Below are 17,374 nucleotides of genomic sequence, written 5' to 3'. Positions count from 1 at the left end.
TACACAGACATATTCCAGGGGTCAGAGGAGATTAGAGTCTTATGGGAGCAGTTAAAGCTAAACTTACTGTGGGGGATAAGGAGCCGTGGCAGTCCTTTTTAATGCTGAGCCCACTAGCTGATTCCAAACTGTGTTCAAGCATCCTATGTATCACAGGTCCTAGTGAAGTTGTTTGTTGAAGTGCAGAATAACTCTTCCAAAATGTGAGAAAGATCCCAGAGAAGAGTGTAGTCAGCACTTAGCACAATGCCTGGCACAGAGTTGTTCATCCTTCATTTTTGAAGCAGATTGGTGACATCCAGAGTGATGTTGTGACTTGCAGATGAATTGGATTTCAACGAGGTAGAGTTGTGCAGTCATCAGTCTCAGTCTCTCTCCCAGAGTTATCAAAGTCCAGTGGTAGTACAAAAATAAAGACAATTGCTGATGGCACAGGATGTCGTACATGATATTCGTTTTTCTGATGTTTGCCCAGGCTCTAAGTGCTCCACAACACCTGCTCCAGCCACCTTCTCAATCATTGCAACAAATTGTTCTCCTCTGCCCATTCCACTGGTGCAGATATCCCCATAACGCAACTGATGGGTTTGAGGCTCATTTGTTACCCTCTTCCTGCTTTAGCCCATCTGCTGAGATGGTTTTACCAAGGTGTGGCTATGAGCTTAACAGATGTTTATCGAGTGAATTGTTAACTGAATTACTTATAAGTAAAATTTCCAGTCATGGGACTATCAGCAATGGAGTTGTGTGGGGGAGTGGGGGACTGGGATGATAGACTGGGAAATTCTTCCCTCAGCACCTACCCTAGATATTGGTATCTGGGACACTGTCCCATAGATATTTATTAATTCTGGATCTGGACTAATATAAGAAAAAATTCCATTAAGAGGTATCCTTTACCCAATGAAATCCTAATTCAGAGGTTGATTTTCAGTTAAATAGGCCCACCACCACTCCCCTCTAGTCCACATAGTTCATAGTGCTATCAACTCATTGGAATTTCTGCTACTACAATATTTCAGTGTGATTATAGTTACAGCCTTTAAATGTAATTCTTGGGAGGCAGGCAGGATCTTTCCTTAGCAAAAGTGAAGTCCTCATTGGCAGGCAGCAGAGACAGCCTTTGTTAATGTCAATTTCCTTACTTTTTATAAATGCCACCTGTGTTACCAGCATTGATTTGAAGGTGATGCAATTTTCTTGCAGATCCATTAGTTTTATAGGTTTTTGGCAAGCCACACTGTTGTGTTGATTAGATATAGAAACTTTGTCTATTTCAAAGGAACTTTAAATACTCCACTCAGCTCTCATTATTGGCTGGATAACAAGACTTACAGTAGGTACTTTAACTTAAGGTTGTGCTAAGCAGTGATTTGACAGTTAGCTCAGTGTTTAGTCATTTGTGATAATCAGTACTTTAATCATGAAGTTAATTGTACATTCAGGTAATACATACCATAGGCAATGGACAATTAAGATATACAGCCTCCACTCTTTTTAGATGACTTGATTCTAACACATTCCCTAACCCAAAGGGGTAATATTTACGCACTGAATTACTCACAGTTTAGGACCTTTGAGTTGATCCATTTACCTTTCATACAAAAGTGATACTTGAAAGTGCCATAATCAAATATATTACATTTCCATAGTTGGTCTCAATCTGTATATTCTAATAGTATAATAGTGCTATATCTATGTGTATGTATACACATATATGTATGTGTGCATATATATGTATATAAATACACATTTGCACTACATATGTAATGTGTTGGTATGTATGTATGTGCTTGTATCTTTATGTGTACATTAGGCTTTGAAGACTAGTTAATCCTCTATTCTTCTTATTCACTTTGGTTCTTTATATTTTTCATTTTCTAAAGAGGCTAAGATCTCATGCTCTATTAAACAAGATGTATCCTTTATTGTCTTTCATCTATTCTGTGACCCTCTTTATGTGGATGCTACTTGGTGGCTTTTACATGTTGTCATAGATAGTCAGAATAATGAACACATCAGAAGCAGTTAATCTAGCATAGCTCAGTGCCTTTGCCTATATGTGGATTCATTGGAAGGAGACATGAACTGCATATGAGAAAATCTGTATAATTAGGAAGGGATAGTGGTTGAAGAAATATAATGGTGGATAAGCTGAGACACTTAGAATTCTTACTCTTCCTATATCTCCATGGACATAAAACTCCACCCCAAAGGGGGGAGGGGTAGCAACAGGTCTCTGATTTTTTTATTAGGTGGGTCCTGACTTGTGATTTCACTGATATAATGAATGAGCCCCCAGCTAGGACACTCTGCCAAAATAGATCAAGTAATTCACATACTATTTTTTTGTTGTTGTTTAACAATGAAGTTGTGTGTTTTATTTGCTGACGTTGGATGTTTATGCCACAAGGACACAGGCTCCACAGGGCCTTGACTTTTTCCTCTACTCTCCTGCTGAAGAACTTCACCTTCACATTGACTGGCTACTTGGGGAGTTTCCCTTTTCCTAGGACTTTGTAGTAGCCCGACCGTACAACATCAATGATAGGGGCAAGGCCCTCCTTGTTCATTAATCTTGGTCTGCTCTCTGACCAGTGTCCACACCTTATCAAGGTTGACAGTTGGGCAGTAGCATTGGTTTTTCTTCAAGTGGTAATGCCTCATACCCACTTTACCAAAATAACCTGGATGATATTTGTCAAAGTTGATCCGGTGATGATGCAGCCCTCCTGCATTGCCACGGCCTCCAGGGTGCTTTCAGTGCTTGCTGATGCGCCCGTGGCCATGGCTGAGGTGCCCGTGGAGCTTCCGTGTCTTCCTTAGTCAGGAAGGCATCTTGCAAGCCACCGCAAAAGAGGTGCATACTATATTCTTATAAATTTGCCTGGGTAATTAAAAAGGCTGAGTGAATTGTTCTAGGCCATATGTCCAAGTATATGTCTGAAGCAGGGCTTTAATCCAAGTCACCTGGACTCTGAAAGAAAGCTGACTACACATTAGCTAGCTCATGCTGCCTCTCAAGGTCAGTAAGCAAAAATATAGTCCTGAGAAACCAAGTGTTTGATAGGCCACAGAAAACATGAACTTCACTGTAACATGAGAGAGAGACAGAGAGAGAGAGAGAGAGACAGAGAGAGAAAGTGTATATGCTATGTGCTTACTGAGCACCCTTTAGATGATAGGCTGTCTCCAATGAGTGGGCAACATGGTAAAGATTAAGGGTAATAGTTGGTGGCACCCATGGAAATATCACAAGGAGTGACCAAGAGCTCCATGTAAAGAGCCAGTGGATCAATTATTTGAATAAAGATAAAGATACTGTGTTTCCCCGATAAGACACTGCCTCATTATTTTTTTTGGACAGAAAAACACCAGAGGGCTTATTTTCAGGGGATGGCTTATTTTAATGAACATTGACAGCAATTTTAATAAACAGGTAAATGTGAACAAAAAAATGTACCTTTATTCAATAAGAAAATCACTGGGGAAGAACAGGATGACGCGCTCACTGCTGCAGCTCTGATTGGATGCAGCTCGGAGCACGGCGTGCGTTTCACGGGGGGGAAGGGGGGGAAGTGCATACAGAGGGTACCATAATGTAGCATGTAGCGCAGGGGATCACCTTCACTACAGTAGCAATCTCAATAGGGCTTATTTTCGGGGGAGGGCTTATTTTAGAGGAATCTTACACAGTAAGGGGAAGGCTTATTTTCGGGATAGGTCTTATTATCAGGGAAACATGGTAGTATGAATTCTAGTGTTAGTGTATTTAAATTGCATTTTCATGGATGGTGATCAAATTAAAATATCAATCTATTAATCATCTGCCTATTTACAGTGAGCCTATGCCTATGCCACTGTGCTGTCTTATGAGGATGTATGGAGTGTTCAGGTAAGACTAGCTCCTCTGTTGTAAGAGCTTGACAAATCCTTTTCAGTACTGCTTATTTATTTGCCTTTGGTGTCCATTCTACATTCAACTCTTACCTGTAGCTTCAAGAAGTCATAGCTTGCATAGTCACCACAGTCCAGTAAAAAAATCTTAGAAGATAAGCTAAACAAAGCTGATGGTGATTGGCAGGCCCAAACCCCCACAAATATATTTTCAAAGTAATCGATCTTATTTTCTTGATAATGTTTTAACATGTATGAGGCTAATTTTTATTTTTTTTTATTTTTGCTTTTTGGAGAGGAGAAGGCAGGGCAATTAGGGTTAAGTGACTTGCCCAAGGTCATATGGCTAGTAAGTGCTAAGTATCTGAGGCTGGATTTTAACTCAGGTCCTCCACTCCAGGGTCAGTGCTCTCTTTTCTGCATCACCTAGCCATCCTGAGGCTTAAAAATTTTAGAAGGTTTTGACTCTTAGAAGTAATCCAGGGTAAGACGAATGAAAATATTTGACCTTAGAGACGATCACAGGTTTAGAGCTGGAAGGAACCTTAAAAATTGATTTTCCATTCTCAAATATAAAGGGAATTGAGCCAAAATTATAAAAATAGGAGTTATACTCGATTTATAAAAGGTCAAAGGCTACTAACAGGCAGTTTTCAGGAGAAGAAATTAAAGCTATCAATAGTCCTATGAAAAATGCTCTAACAGTTTTGATTAGACAAATACAAATTAAAGCAACTCTGAAGTACTACCTCATACCTATCAGATTGGCTAACATGTCAGAAAAGAAAAATGTAAATACTGAAGGGAATGTGCAAAAAATAGGACACTAATGCATTGTTGGTGGAACTTGGAAATGCTCCAACCATTCTAGAGAATAATCTGTAACTATATCACAGAATTGTAAAGCTGTGCATACCCTTTTACTCAGTAATACCACTACTAGCTCTGTCTCAAAGAGAGCAAAGAAAAAGGTAAAAAGACCTATATGTACAACAACAACAACAAAAATAAAGCAGCTCTTTTTCAGTGGTGGCAAGGAATCAGAAATTAAGGGGATGTCCATCAATTAAAGAATGACTGAAAAAATTATGGTATATGATTGTGATTGAATACTATTGTGCTTTAGGAAATGATCAGGAAGATAATTTCAGAAAAATCTGGGAAGATAGATATCAACTGATGCAAAATGAAGTGAACAGAGCCAGGAGAACATTTTACCCAGTAACAGTAATATTATAAGGATGATAAACTGTGAAAGACTTGGCTACTCTAATGAATACAATGATCCAAGATAATTCCAAATTACTCACAAAGGAAAATACTATCTACATTCAGAGAAGGAACTGATGAACTTAGAGTACAGATTGAAACACACTTTTTCCCCTTAATTATTTTCCTATTTTTTTATCAACATGGCTGATATGGAAATATGATTTGTATGACTTCCCATGTATAATTGATATTGTATTGCTTGATTTCTGAATAGATGAGGGAGGAGTGGGAGGAAGGGAGAGAATTAGGTAGTCAAAATATTTTTAAATCAATGTTAAAATAAAATATAAAAATTACATTTTCTAATAAACTAATGAGTTCAACTTCTTCATTTTTAGAGTGAAGAAAATAAAACCTTCAGATTAAAATAACTTGCCCAGGGTCACAGAATTAATATTAATCTAAGGGAGAAACGGATCCCAGGTCTCCCAACCTCCAGAACTATACTGCTTATAATTTAGGAAATTAGAAACACCTAATACTGGAAGTTTTGCTTACTAAACATCCTGCAAAGAGCAGGTTGGAGCAAATTGACTCAGAATAAGAAAGACTACAAACTCAGGTACTTTCCAATCAATGTGGGATAGGAAGGGTTATCTGAAAAGTGAGGATAATTACTGTGGTAAATTGGTATTTTTGTTGTTCAGTTGTGTGTGACTCTTTGTGGCGCCATTTCGAATTTTCTTGGCAAAATATTTGAGTAATTTGTCATTTCCTTCTCCAATTCATTTTACAGATGAGTAACCTGAGGCAAACAAGATTAAGTGATTTTTCCACGTTAACAGAGCTAGTCAGTGTCTGAGACCAGATATGAACTCAGGAAGATGTTTCTTCCTGACTCCACTCCCTGCCCTCTATTCACTATGCAAGCTAGCTGCCTGAATTGGGGCTGGTAATTGCAATACTATCATCCTTGGGTGGAAGCTTAGTGGTTTAGTTAGTTTTTTTTTTTCTTTACAGGGCACATTGTACCAGCAAGGGAGGCGGGGGAGACTCTGATGATTCAAACAGAAAACACAAAGGCATAAGGTCTTCACAGGTGCTATTATTATTCCCTTTTTCAATAGATGAGGAAACTGAGTCAGGCCCAAGGTAGGTGACTTGCCAGGGTCACACAGCTAAGTGTCTGTGGTCTGATTTAAATTCATATTTTTTGCACATTTATCCATTTTATCACTCAAGTGCCCAGCTAAGGACAACTCTGAATAAATCATTATTATAAAAACCAACATCTTCTTTCTCCTTTTTTAAGCTCTAACATATTGGAATTAGGGTTCTATTATCTGTATGGAGGGAGGAGATTTAATCTAAATCAGAGGTGTTAAACTCAAATAGCCACAGAAGCCACAAAACCCTATATAAGAATCCTTGTGGGTTGTACATTGTTTTAGAAAACCACATATTAACATTAGTTCTGTTGTGAGGCACCTAGGTGGTTCAGTGGATTGAGTGCTGGGCCTGGAGTCAGAAGGACCTGAGTTCAAATCTAACCACACACACAAGGTGGTTCACTGTGGACAAATCACACAAAAATTCTGTTTGCTTCAATCCACTGAATAAGGAAATGAAAAACCACTCTATCATCTTTGCCAAGAAAACTCCATGGACAGTATGGTCCATAAAAGCTCTGAATCCAATGTAACTAAACAACAACGGTGTTCTGTTATATTTTTATTTGTTAAATATTCCCCAATTACATTTTAATATGATTTCAGCTGTCCTCTGAAGTGTGTGGGCCACGTGAAGCCTGCAGGCCATGTGTCTGACATCTTTCATCTATGATACAGATTACAGAAAAACAAGTTTCCCATTAAATCCAATGTATACAAATTCAATCTCACTAGATAGAAGTGAGGGGTCTAAGATTCTTCAACATGTTGACCTAAGATCTTATCAAGATGGGTATTCCCTTTCACAGTATACATTAAAATCCACCCATGGCTTTCTATCCTTTATGACTTTTTCCTATGTCTACTCAAAACCTCCATAGGAAGCCCACTCAGTGTATTGTTGGCCTTTCTCTGTTTCTCTTGACTTTACTTGGATTTCAGTAGAAAACTTAAGTTCTGTAAGTATCTTCTCTGGTAATTCTTGGCATGCTCTTCAACCTATTTTCTTTGGAGTCTGTGGTACTCTATAACTCTTAGAATTTCAGTATTAGTATAAGGAATATCATTCTCAAAAAGATTGTTTCTAAGCGAAATTTGGGGTCATTAAAATGTTGTTTCCAAATATAATTCATACTTCTTGTTTATATATATGTTCAACTCTAAGTTAATTTACTAGGAATAAGAATGAAAATGACTACTTTCAGATCAGGTATTCTCTAGTAATATGACAAAGAGCTAAGTAACTTAGAAAAGTATATATATATATACATATATACATATATATACATATATATATATATATATATAGTATGATTGGAAACATTGGACAGCACCACTCCTTTTTAACCTCATCCTTATTTTCTATAGATACTGTTCTCTAGTGGAATTCTACAAAGACAGTGAACCTTATCTTACCCAGTGAAGTCAAAAGTTTAATTTGAATAATGATTTACCCATTGAGGTGAGTTTAATACAAATTCTATCAAAACACTAGTAACTTCTAGAGGAAAATAGAAATTCTTCAATTAGGAGAAAAAAAGGCAAAAGCTGAAAGAAACAATTAGAATATCCTTGTACTTTTGGTTGCCAATGTACCACACAGGAATTTATTTAGCTTTAAGAATCCCTTGTGAAATTATTTATCTGAGGACTTGTGATTTGCTCAATGTTGAAATTCCTTCCTAAGAGTCAGGATTAACTTGAGCTATCTTAACAATTACAGATATTTGCCTGATGTTCATATTGGTTTAAGTGACCCACCCAAAGTCACACATTTAGTGTTAGAAATTGTTTTGAACACAGGTCTTTTTGACTCTGAATTCAGTACTTATCCACTATGCCACATTGCCTATAATTATAATTTTATAAAGCCTTTTATGTGCCAAGCACTACACTAAATACTTTGCAAATGTCATAATTGATGCTCACAACAACTCTGGAAAATAGGTGCTATTATGCCCATTTTACAGTTGAGAAAACAGGCAAATGACTTGTTCAGTGTCACATAGCTTGTAAGTGTTGAAGGCTGAATTTGAACTCACATTTTCCTGCCTCAAATCTCAGGATTCTAGCCATCTGCCACCTAGCTGTCTAAATATCTGATGAACTTTAATCAAATTCTTCATTATAAATCAACATAAATAGAAGGATAGATAAGTAAATTAATTAGTAAAAGATTAAATAAAACATCCACTTCTAACTTCAATTATGCCATTAAATAATTCTTGGACATTTTATATTTAGGCATCCTCCTCAGAACAGCAGTTTCCAAATATTCACTTTGTAGTTTATCTCTTTAAATTCTACTGAGGAGTCAGTTAATAATTTCCTTATTAAGCAGTTCCTTGGTCTTTTTTACAGGGAGGGAAGGGACAGATTTGGGCCTATTAAACTCCACAGCAAGCTCTGCAAGCTTATGCTAAGGCATCCTGCTGCTTCAACTCCTTAGCTTCATCTCATTTATTGTAACTCTTATTGCCACTGGATGAATTTGCACATATTTGCAATGTGACACCTTGGTTTTCACTGCTCACATGTAAATGAAGATGAAAAAAAAATCTCCTTTTTCATGATCAGTCATTAATCATCACTCAAGTTAAGGGCGAGAGGGCTGGCAGTGTGGTAATTGTCCAGTTTCCATATTATGCTGTGACTTCCAAAGAAAATATATGATTTGAAGGGGAAGTACAAAGGCCAAGGAATGACTTACCTCCTGTTGATAGTTCCTGCCATCTCTCAGGGAGAAAAATAACACCTTAAAAGACGGAAACAGTCACTGTTTTCCCGCTCATCTTTTTTTATGTTCATTCCAGGACAGAGTGAAATCCTTTCAGTGTACTCCTCATGGCCCTTCCTCAGCTTGAGCTACCCCGACTCTTGTCACATGATGTGTCTCGGGGGTAAGTAACACTTCCCTCAATTCAGCTATAAGTTATAGAGCGTCGGTCGTGCTAATAATTGGATTGGAGTTGGGGGAAGTGGTATAAAGGAGAATATATTTTGTTTTATCTCAAAAGTTTCAAGAACTCTTTCAATTTCCCCTACCTTGTCATTCATTAATATAGAAACAGGTATATGTCATAAATTTGCCTACCTGTCCTTTCTTCCAGACATATCATAATTAAAAATGTAATTCCTCATTGCCATAAATAACTTTCTAGACTGTTCTATAGGACGCTGAAGGAATAAAAAACTTTTACCTCTTTGGCCAGCTATAGTTGCATACATTTGGCTCATAATTCCTGTTCTTTTCTTACATATAATAGGGATTAATAAAATGTATTCAGTTGAATGCAACATTCCTTCTATAATGAGAAAATTCCTCTGTAACCTATCCATTTAGTGCAGGGCTCTTTCACCTTTTAGAGCATCTAGGTGGCACAGTGGATAGAGAGCTGACCCTGGAGTCAGGAAGATGTGAGTTCACATCCAGTCTCACTTACTAGCTGTGTGAACCTGGGAAAGTCACTTTTCTCTATTTGCCTTGGTCTCTCATCTGTAAAATGAGCTAGAGAAGGAAATGACAAACCACTCCCATATCTTTGCCAAGAAAATCCTAAACAGGGTCACAGTGAGACTGAAATGATTCAATAACAACCTTCCCCTTTGGATCCTTTTTCACAATGCTTTTAAGTAGCTGAAAGAGTGATAAATTTAAGTAAGAGGCAGATGAAAATAAAGATGTAATTGTTTTATTTCTCCAAATTCAGGGATTCCCTTGAAATCCATGTCCTTATTTCTTCATTGGATCCCAGGTTAAGAATCTCTTACTTAATGATTAACCTTAATGCAAAAATAACTGTGGTTTAAAATCATGGAAAGAAATGGCTTTATTTTGTATTATCAAGCAGAGACCTATTTGTCCTGATCAAATAGAAAGGGCGAGTTCTTTATGTAACCAACTTCCAGTCATTCTAATATCCTTTCTATACTTTTTTTTAAGAAACCATCAGTGGCAGGTAAGAGAAAGAGATTTAACACTGAGGCTCCCTCTTCTTATGAGCAACTTAGGGTATTAAAATCTTGCTCTTTCAATAAGTTTCATTTAGCTTTGCATTATGTTATCTCAGTTAATAAGGATGCACAATAAAGATGCCCATTAACAGACAGTAATCTTAATATATTAGGCACATTCCAACAAAGCTCTGTAAGACTCACCTCATTAAATGAATGGATTTGACATGTTTATGTATGTTCTAATTAAAAACCATTGTTAATGGGGCTATGGCATGTTTTACAAATGTCAACAGTAGGAATCTCTAGAAGTTTTTTTTAAACAAACAAAATGTTTTCCATATTGAGGCATATTTAATGAAAATAAATCTGTTTCTCCCTTTATTGGCCTCCAAATAGCCTTGTCTTCTGGATTCCTGAGAGAGTTTTCCATTTTTCACACTGAAAAGGTTCCTCACATCAAAGCTGGCAGGCCCATAGCTTAATTATCCTTAACTTTTATTTCAATGAAATTGAATGGAACCTACAAAATTTTAAAATATGACTTGGTATAACATTTCCATACAAACATATGGTCATTCATATGTATGTATAAATATAAATATATTGGAGTCAATTGGTGGTGTAATGGATGGAGTGTGGGGCTGGAGTCTCAAACGCCTGATTTTAAATCCATCTCCAGACACTTACTAGCTATGAGATGCTGGGCAAGTTAGTTAACCTCTGTTTGTCTCAATTTCCTTACTGGTAAAATGGGGATAATAATATTATCTTCCTCACATAGTTGTGAGGATCAAATGAGATATTACTTGTAAAAAGAAAAAAAAGTGCTTAACAGTGCTTTGCACAGAGTAGATACTACATACTTTTTCCTTCTCCCTTCCCCCTTCATTCCTCCTCCCTTTTTTCTTCCTTCCTTTTTTCTCCATCTTTCTTTTTCTGTGTGTCCCTGTCTCTATCTCTGTGTCTTTCTCTCTAACATAATTTCTCTAAGTCTTAATTTCCTCATCATTAAAGAAGAATATTTTTTCATTCCATACCTCATGGGTTTATTTTGAGAAGCACTTTTCAGAATAAAAAATATAGACACATGATCTCTATTGAGTATGGAATATATACCTACATGCATGGGATAACTACATGCAATAAACATATTAACATACACATATACACATGCATTTCTGCTGTAGTATATAAATACATTTGTGCATTACCTATTTTTACATACATACACACATACATGAGTATGTATATATGCATATGTATATATATGTGCGTGTATGCAATTTCTAGTCATTAACACCCATGACAAAACAGCATCATGGACATAATAAACTTGGAGTCGAAGAGCCAAATAAGCCAAGTGTGTTTTCCATACCTAGCACTACTCTTTCTCAGTTTCCTCATTCATAAACCAGGGTAATAAAAGTAATATGGCCTTCCTCACAGCCTTCCTCTTTCTTCTGAAGAAAACACCTTCTAGTAATGACACATTATATAAATAAGTTATTAATCATATTTTATTATATAAAATCACCATATAAATTATACATATGAATGGACTGTATACTATATACATATATACATAGTACATATACATACCCATACACAATTATACATACATGTACACATGTGCATATATACACATGCATGCATATATGTATAGAAATATTGTATGTGTATATGTGTGTGCATGTGTGTGTGAATGAATAGGAACTGGACATGTGCCTTCATTAATACAGAGAAATTCCCAGAGAAGGAAACTCAGCCAATGCAGGCAGGCACTATCTTAGTGACTTAATAGTCTCAGGGAGTTTCCTAGATCACTGAGCAGTTAAATGCCTTGCTCAGGATCAAGCTATATATGTCAGAGGTGGGAATTTACCACAAGTTCCAAGGCTGACTCTATCCATTAAGGCATGCATAAAATAAGAAAACTATAAAACATCAATTGATGAAAATGATGGCTTATGGAAAGGGTGATTATGGAAGTGTCTTAGTGTCAATGGTATCATTCTAGCAGATAATGACAACAATAATAATTAGTAACATATATTTTAAGATTGTGAAACATGCTTAACATCTATTATCTCATTTTATCCTCACAATCGCTCTCTGAAGTAACTGCGTTAGTAGTTCCATTTTATAGATGAATAAATTAAATATCAGAGATGCTGAAGTGACCTGCCTAGGGTCACACAGTCAATATATAGGAGGCAGGATTCAAACCCACATCTTCCAGACTGAAAGTTAAATGCAAATACTCTATAAACTATGTCACCCAGATGCCTCAATGATGGTGAGATCCCAGTGAAAATTGAATAGCCCTAAGAATAAACCATCAGACAAGGTTCTAGAATATTATTGCTCTAAAATCACTGTGTTCCTCAGGCAGTTTCTTAGCTATAGAATGCACAGAATCTCAACCTCATTCAATTGACTTTTATCAGTTGGTCTCTATTTCCTGAAATAGAGTGCCAAACCCTCCTTCACCTAATGTGTATTTATTTGTTCATCTTATAACTGGTGGTACAGGCCATTGACTTAACAAAAGCTTGCTATATCAGAATTCCCCAAGAGAGCAAACTTTACTCTGGTGTAACCAATGATCTGATCACACTGACTGAGGAGGATAAAATGCCTTAGTTGCAGAGTTACCAAAAATAGGAGATCCAGGATGAGTCTGGCACACTAGATCTGTCATAATGACCTTTAATTGGTTTGCTACCACTGAAATAAGGTTATAACACCTTTTTAGACATTGCAACACTGAACATGAGTCAAAAACCCATCTCTCTCTTTAGATTCTTTTTGTGAGAGTGACCAATATTTCCACCAACATTTAACTATCATTTGCTTCTCCAACTATCATTTGATTTGAAATGAATCACTTGGTGTGCCTCCAAAGCTTTCTACTATCCCGAATTGACTACATAATAATTATGAATTATGTTGTTTATTATTCATGTGACCTTGGGGAAGCTAATTCTTTCACTTGGCCTCAGTTTCCTTATCTATAAAATGAAGGAGTAGGCTAAATGATATCTAAGATTCTTTCTAGATTTAAATGCAATTATCCTAAAAGGGACCATAACCAGCTACAGTGAAGCACATAAGGGACTTGTATTATAGTCATGAGCTAAAATGGTTACAGTTTTGATGCACCCACTTAGGAATTACTGAGGTCATTAGAGACTTTTGTGCAAATAAACAAATTCATGAAATAGCTCCATACTGAGTAGCGTCTGCCATGAAATTAATAGTCATTCATTCTCAGAATTCTCTTTTTTGTGAAAGCTAAAGTGTGACACAGAGGGATAGGCTCCACGATCATTGTATCCATCAGTCTTCATAGACTGCATCTGTTCTGAAGATTTAAAATAGGAGGATTGATTATAAAGATGACATGTTAACAAATGTAAAGTGTTTTGCAAATTTTAAAATGCTCTGTCTGTCTGCCTATCCATCTATCTATCTATCATACTAATATACTGATATTTAAAATGCCCAGGACAGAATGGGTTTTCCTGTACTTTTCTTGAGCCATCTGTGTAATATTTTTGGCACAAAGCCCCCAATCTCTTTAGTTTCATTGGCAGCAAAATATCTATGATGTAACATACATTTCCCAAGAGATTATTTGGATTCTATACAGTGGTTCATGTGGCCGGAGCATGTTTGTGATGGAACTACCAAGTTGATATCTTTTTTTATTTAAAAAAAGATTTACTATTTTATTTCCCCCCAGTTACATGTCAAAATAATTTTTAACATTCATTTTTAAAACTTTAAATTCCAAATGCTCTACTTTTTTCCCTACCCCCATAATTTAGGAGGCAAGCAATTTGATATAGGTTATACATGTATAGTCATGCAGAACACTTCCATATTAGCATGTTGTAAAAGAAAATAGACAAAAAGTAAAAAAAAAAACCAAGAAAAACAAATAAAGTAAAAAGAGTATGCTTCAATCTGTATTCAGATACCATCAGTACTTTCTCTCAGGGTGGATAGCTTTTTTCATCATAAGTCCTTTAGAGTTGTCTTGGATCCTTGTATTGCTGAGAATAGTTAAATCATTCACAGTTGATCATCTTATATTATCTTATATATTATATAAAATAGCACATTTCACTTTGCATCAGCTCATGTTAGTCCTTCCAGGTTTTTTCTGAGAACATTCTGCTCATTACTTCTTATAGCACAATTGTATTTCATCATAATCACATACCACAATTTGTTCAGCAATTTCCCTTTTGATGGGCATACCTTCAATTTCCAGTTCTTTGCCACCAGAAAAGAACTGCTATAAATGTTTTTTTGTACATATACTTCCATTTCCTTTTTTGTTTTTTATCTCTTTTTGGATACATTCCTGGTAGTGATATTGCTTTGTCAAAGGATATACACAGTCCAAAGTTATGCCCTTTAGATATAGTTCCAAATTGCTGTACAGAATTGTTGAATCAGTTCACAACTCCACCAATAGTTCATTAATGTATCATATTTCCCACATCCCCTCCAACATTTGCCATTTTACTTTTCTGTCCTATTAGCCAATCTAATAGTTATCATGTAGTACATTGGAATTGTTCTGCAAATCACTTAGTGAGTTAGAGCATTTTTCCATATGATTATTAATATCTTGTTTTGATTACTTCATCTGAAAACTGTTCATATATTTTGACCTTTTATCAATTTTCAAGTTGTAGTAGCAGCAGGGGCAGCAGCAGCAGTCATGATAATGACGATCATTACAATAATAGAGAGTAAGTCATTGTACACAAGACCCAGATTCAAAGTCAACAAGAACTAGATTCATGACCTCCATCTGACACATACTAGCAATTTGAACCGTGGGTAAGTCACTCAACTTGTGAGTGCAGCAAGGAAACTAAGACTTAAAATTACAAAAGATTTGCAGATCAGTACTTGGAGATGGAGTATATTGAGTGGGAGCTTATTATAACAATGAAATCACAATTCCTAACAAAATTATAATGATGGTGGTGATCATAGCAACAGCAATAACTCACACTTCCTTTCATAGAACTTTTAAAAATGTTATTTTCAACATTCATTTAAAAAATTGAAATCCAAACTCTTTTTCTCCCTTCTACTGCTTTGCCTCTCATTGAGAAGGCAAGTAATATGATTTCAATTGTAGACACTAAGCCACGCAAAACATATTTCCATATTAACCATGTTGCAAAAAATAATGAGAAAAAAACCAAGAAACATAAAGTGAAAAAAATACACTTCAATATGCACTCAAAGTTGATCATTCTCTCTCTGGAGATGGGTAGCACGTTTCAACTCGAGTCCTATAAAGCTCTCTTCGATCTTTGTATTGCTCAAAGTAGCTCAGTCTTTCACAGTTGATAATTTTTACAATATTACCATTGCTATGTACAATGTTCTCCTGCTTCTGTTTATTTAACATCAGTTCATATACATTTTCAAGTTTATTTCTGAAACCATCCTATTCATCTTTACTAAGAAAGGGCCCCTACTCTGCTTCATTCACGAGCACTAGTACAGTTGTTTGCCTTGGGACTGAGACTCACCCTTTTGAGGAACTGCAAATATTCCTCTTCAATATAGAACTGCAACCTGGAAAAATACAGGCAATAAAGTTGTCAATCAGGGCCAGCTTCATCTAGTTCCAGCAAATGGTCTCCTGTAATATTTCTTTGATCAGTTGTTTGACTCCCATACCTTCTCTGGGCTGAGTTCCTGAGAATGCTGCTGCTACTGCTATCACAGCTGTCTTCAAGGCTCACCATGGGTACTGCTGAAGTGTATGCTCCTAGCCTAGTGTTACAGACGTATTTTGCCAATTTAAATAGTCTTAGGCTGGAAAAATGTCTCAATCTGACCTGTTGTTGGCTCTGCCACTTCAAAATTTGATTTGAGAGGTTATTTTAAAGTTGTTTGGAAAAGAATATTAGGAGAGTTCAGCAGAGTTCTTGCCTCTAACCTGACATCTTCTGTTTCTGTATATTGTTTATCTATTTTTTTTGTTGATCAAACTTTCTATTTTATTAATAAGTACAAAATTTTTTTGATAATTAAATATATGTAATACAGTTTGAGGTCTATTGACGACTACTTCCTTACCACCTAAAAGTATAATTCCCTTGATAGTTTGACCTTGTATACCTTCAGATGAATTTTGTTACTATTTTTTCATGCTCTATGAATGAATACTTTGTAGCTTTGATTGTTATGGCACTCAATAAGTAAATTAATGAAGACAGAATTGTTATTTTTATTATATTTTTTTCAAGTGTTTTGTTATTGTGTCCCCATAGTTCCTGTGTGTTTTGACAGGTAATTTTTCAAGTATTTTATACTTTCTGTAATTGTTTAAAATGGAATTCCTCTTACTAGTTTTTCTTGGTGACATTCAGAAATGCTGACAATTTAAGTAGACTTATTTTTAAAATTTATTTATTTTAGGTTTTCAACATTCATTTCCACAAGATTTTGAGTTACATTTTTTTCTCTCCCAGTCTTTCCCTTACCCTTCACCCCAAAATAGCAAACCTACTGAATACCTCTTCCCCCAATCTGTTCTCTCTTATATCATACCCTTTCACCCCCCCCCCAACTTTCTAGTAGGGCAAGATGGTATACAGTAGCTGTATAATTTCCCAGTTACATGTAAAAAAAACCAACTTTTCAACATTTGTTTTTAAAACTTTGAGTTCCAGATTTTTCTTCTTCTTCCCTCCTCAACCACCCCCACTAGGAAGATAAGCAATCCAATATATATTGTACATGTGTAGTTACCCAAATAATTTCCATAGTAGTTATATTGTGAAAGACTAACTATATTTCTCCCCATCCTATCCTGCCCCCCACTTACTCTATTTTCTCCTTTGGCCATATCCCTTTTGAAAAATGTTTCCTTCTAACTACCCTCTCCCCCAATCTGCCCTCCCTTATATCCTCCCACCTCTTATCCCCTACCCCCTAATTTCCTGTAAGGTAAGATACCCAATTGACTGTCTATGTCATTCCCTTCTTAGGCCAAACTCAATGAAAATCAGCTTGTCCCATTCCCTTTCACCTTCCTGCTCTTCCCCTCCATTGTAACAGTTTTCTCTCTATTTTTTTTTTAAAGCAATTGGGTTTAA

General features: G+C 36.1%; 1 pseudogene; it reads right to left on the bottom strand.

Moving 5' to 3' along the window:
* Positions 1–2,401: 2,401 nt before the first annotated feature.
* On the bottom strand, positions 2,402–2,838 carry LOC138166478 (large ribosomal subunit protein uL15 pseudogene; annotated as a pseudogene).
* Between the last annotated feature and the right edge of the window lie 14,536 nt (positions 2,839–17,374).

This window comes from Petaurus breviceps, unplaced genomic scaffold (genome assembly GCF_028583685.1).
Source record: "Petaurus breviceps papuanus isolate PSGF00001 unplaced genomic scaffold, PetGlider_PUasm1.0 224, whole genome shotgun sequence".
NCBI lineage: Eukaryota > Metazoa > Chordata > Mammalia > Diprotodontia > Petauridae > Petaurus > Petaurus breviceps.
This window is presented reverse-complemented; position numbering and strand designations above follow the sequence as displayed.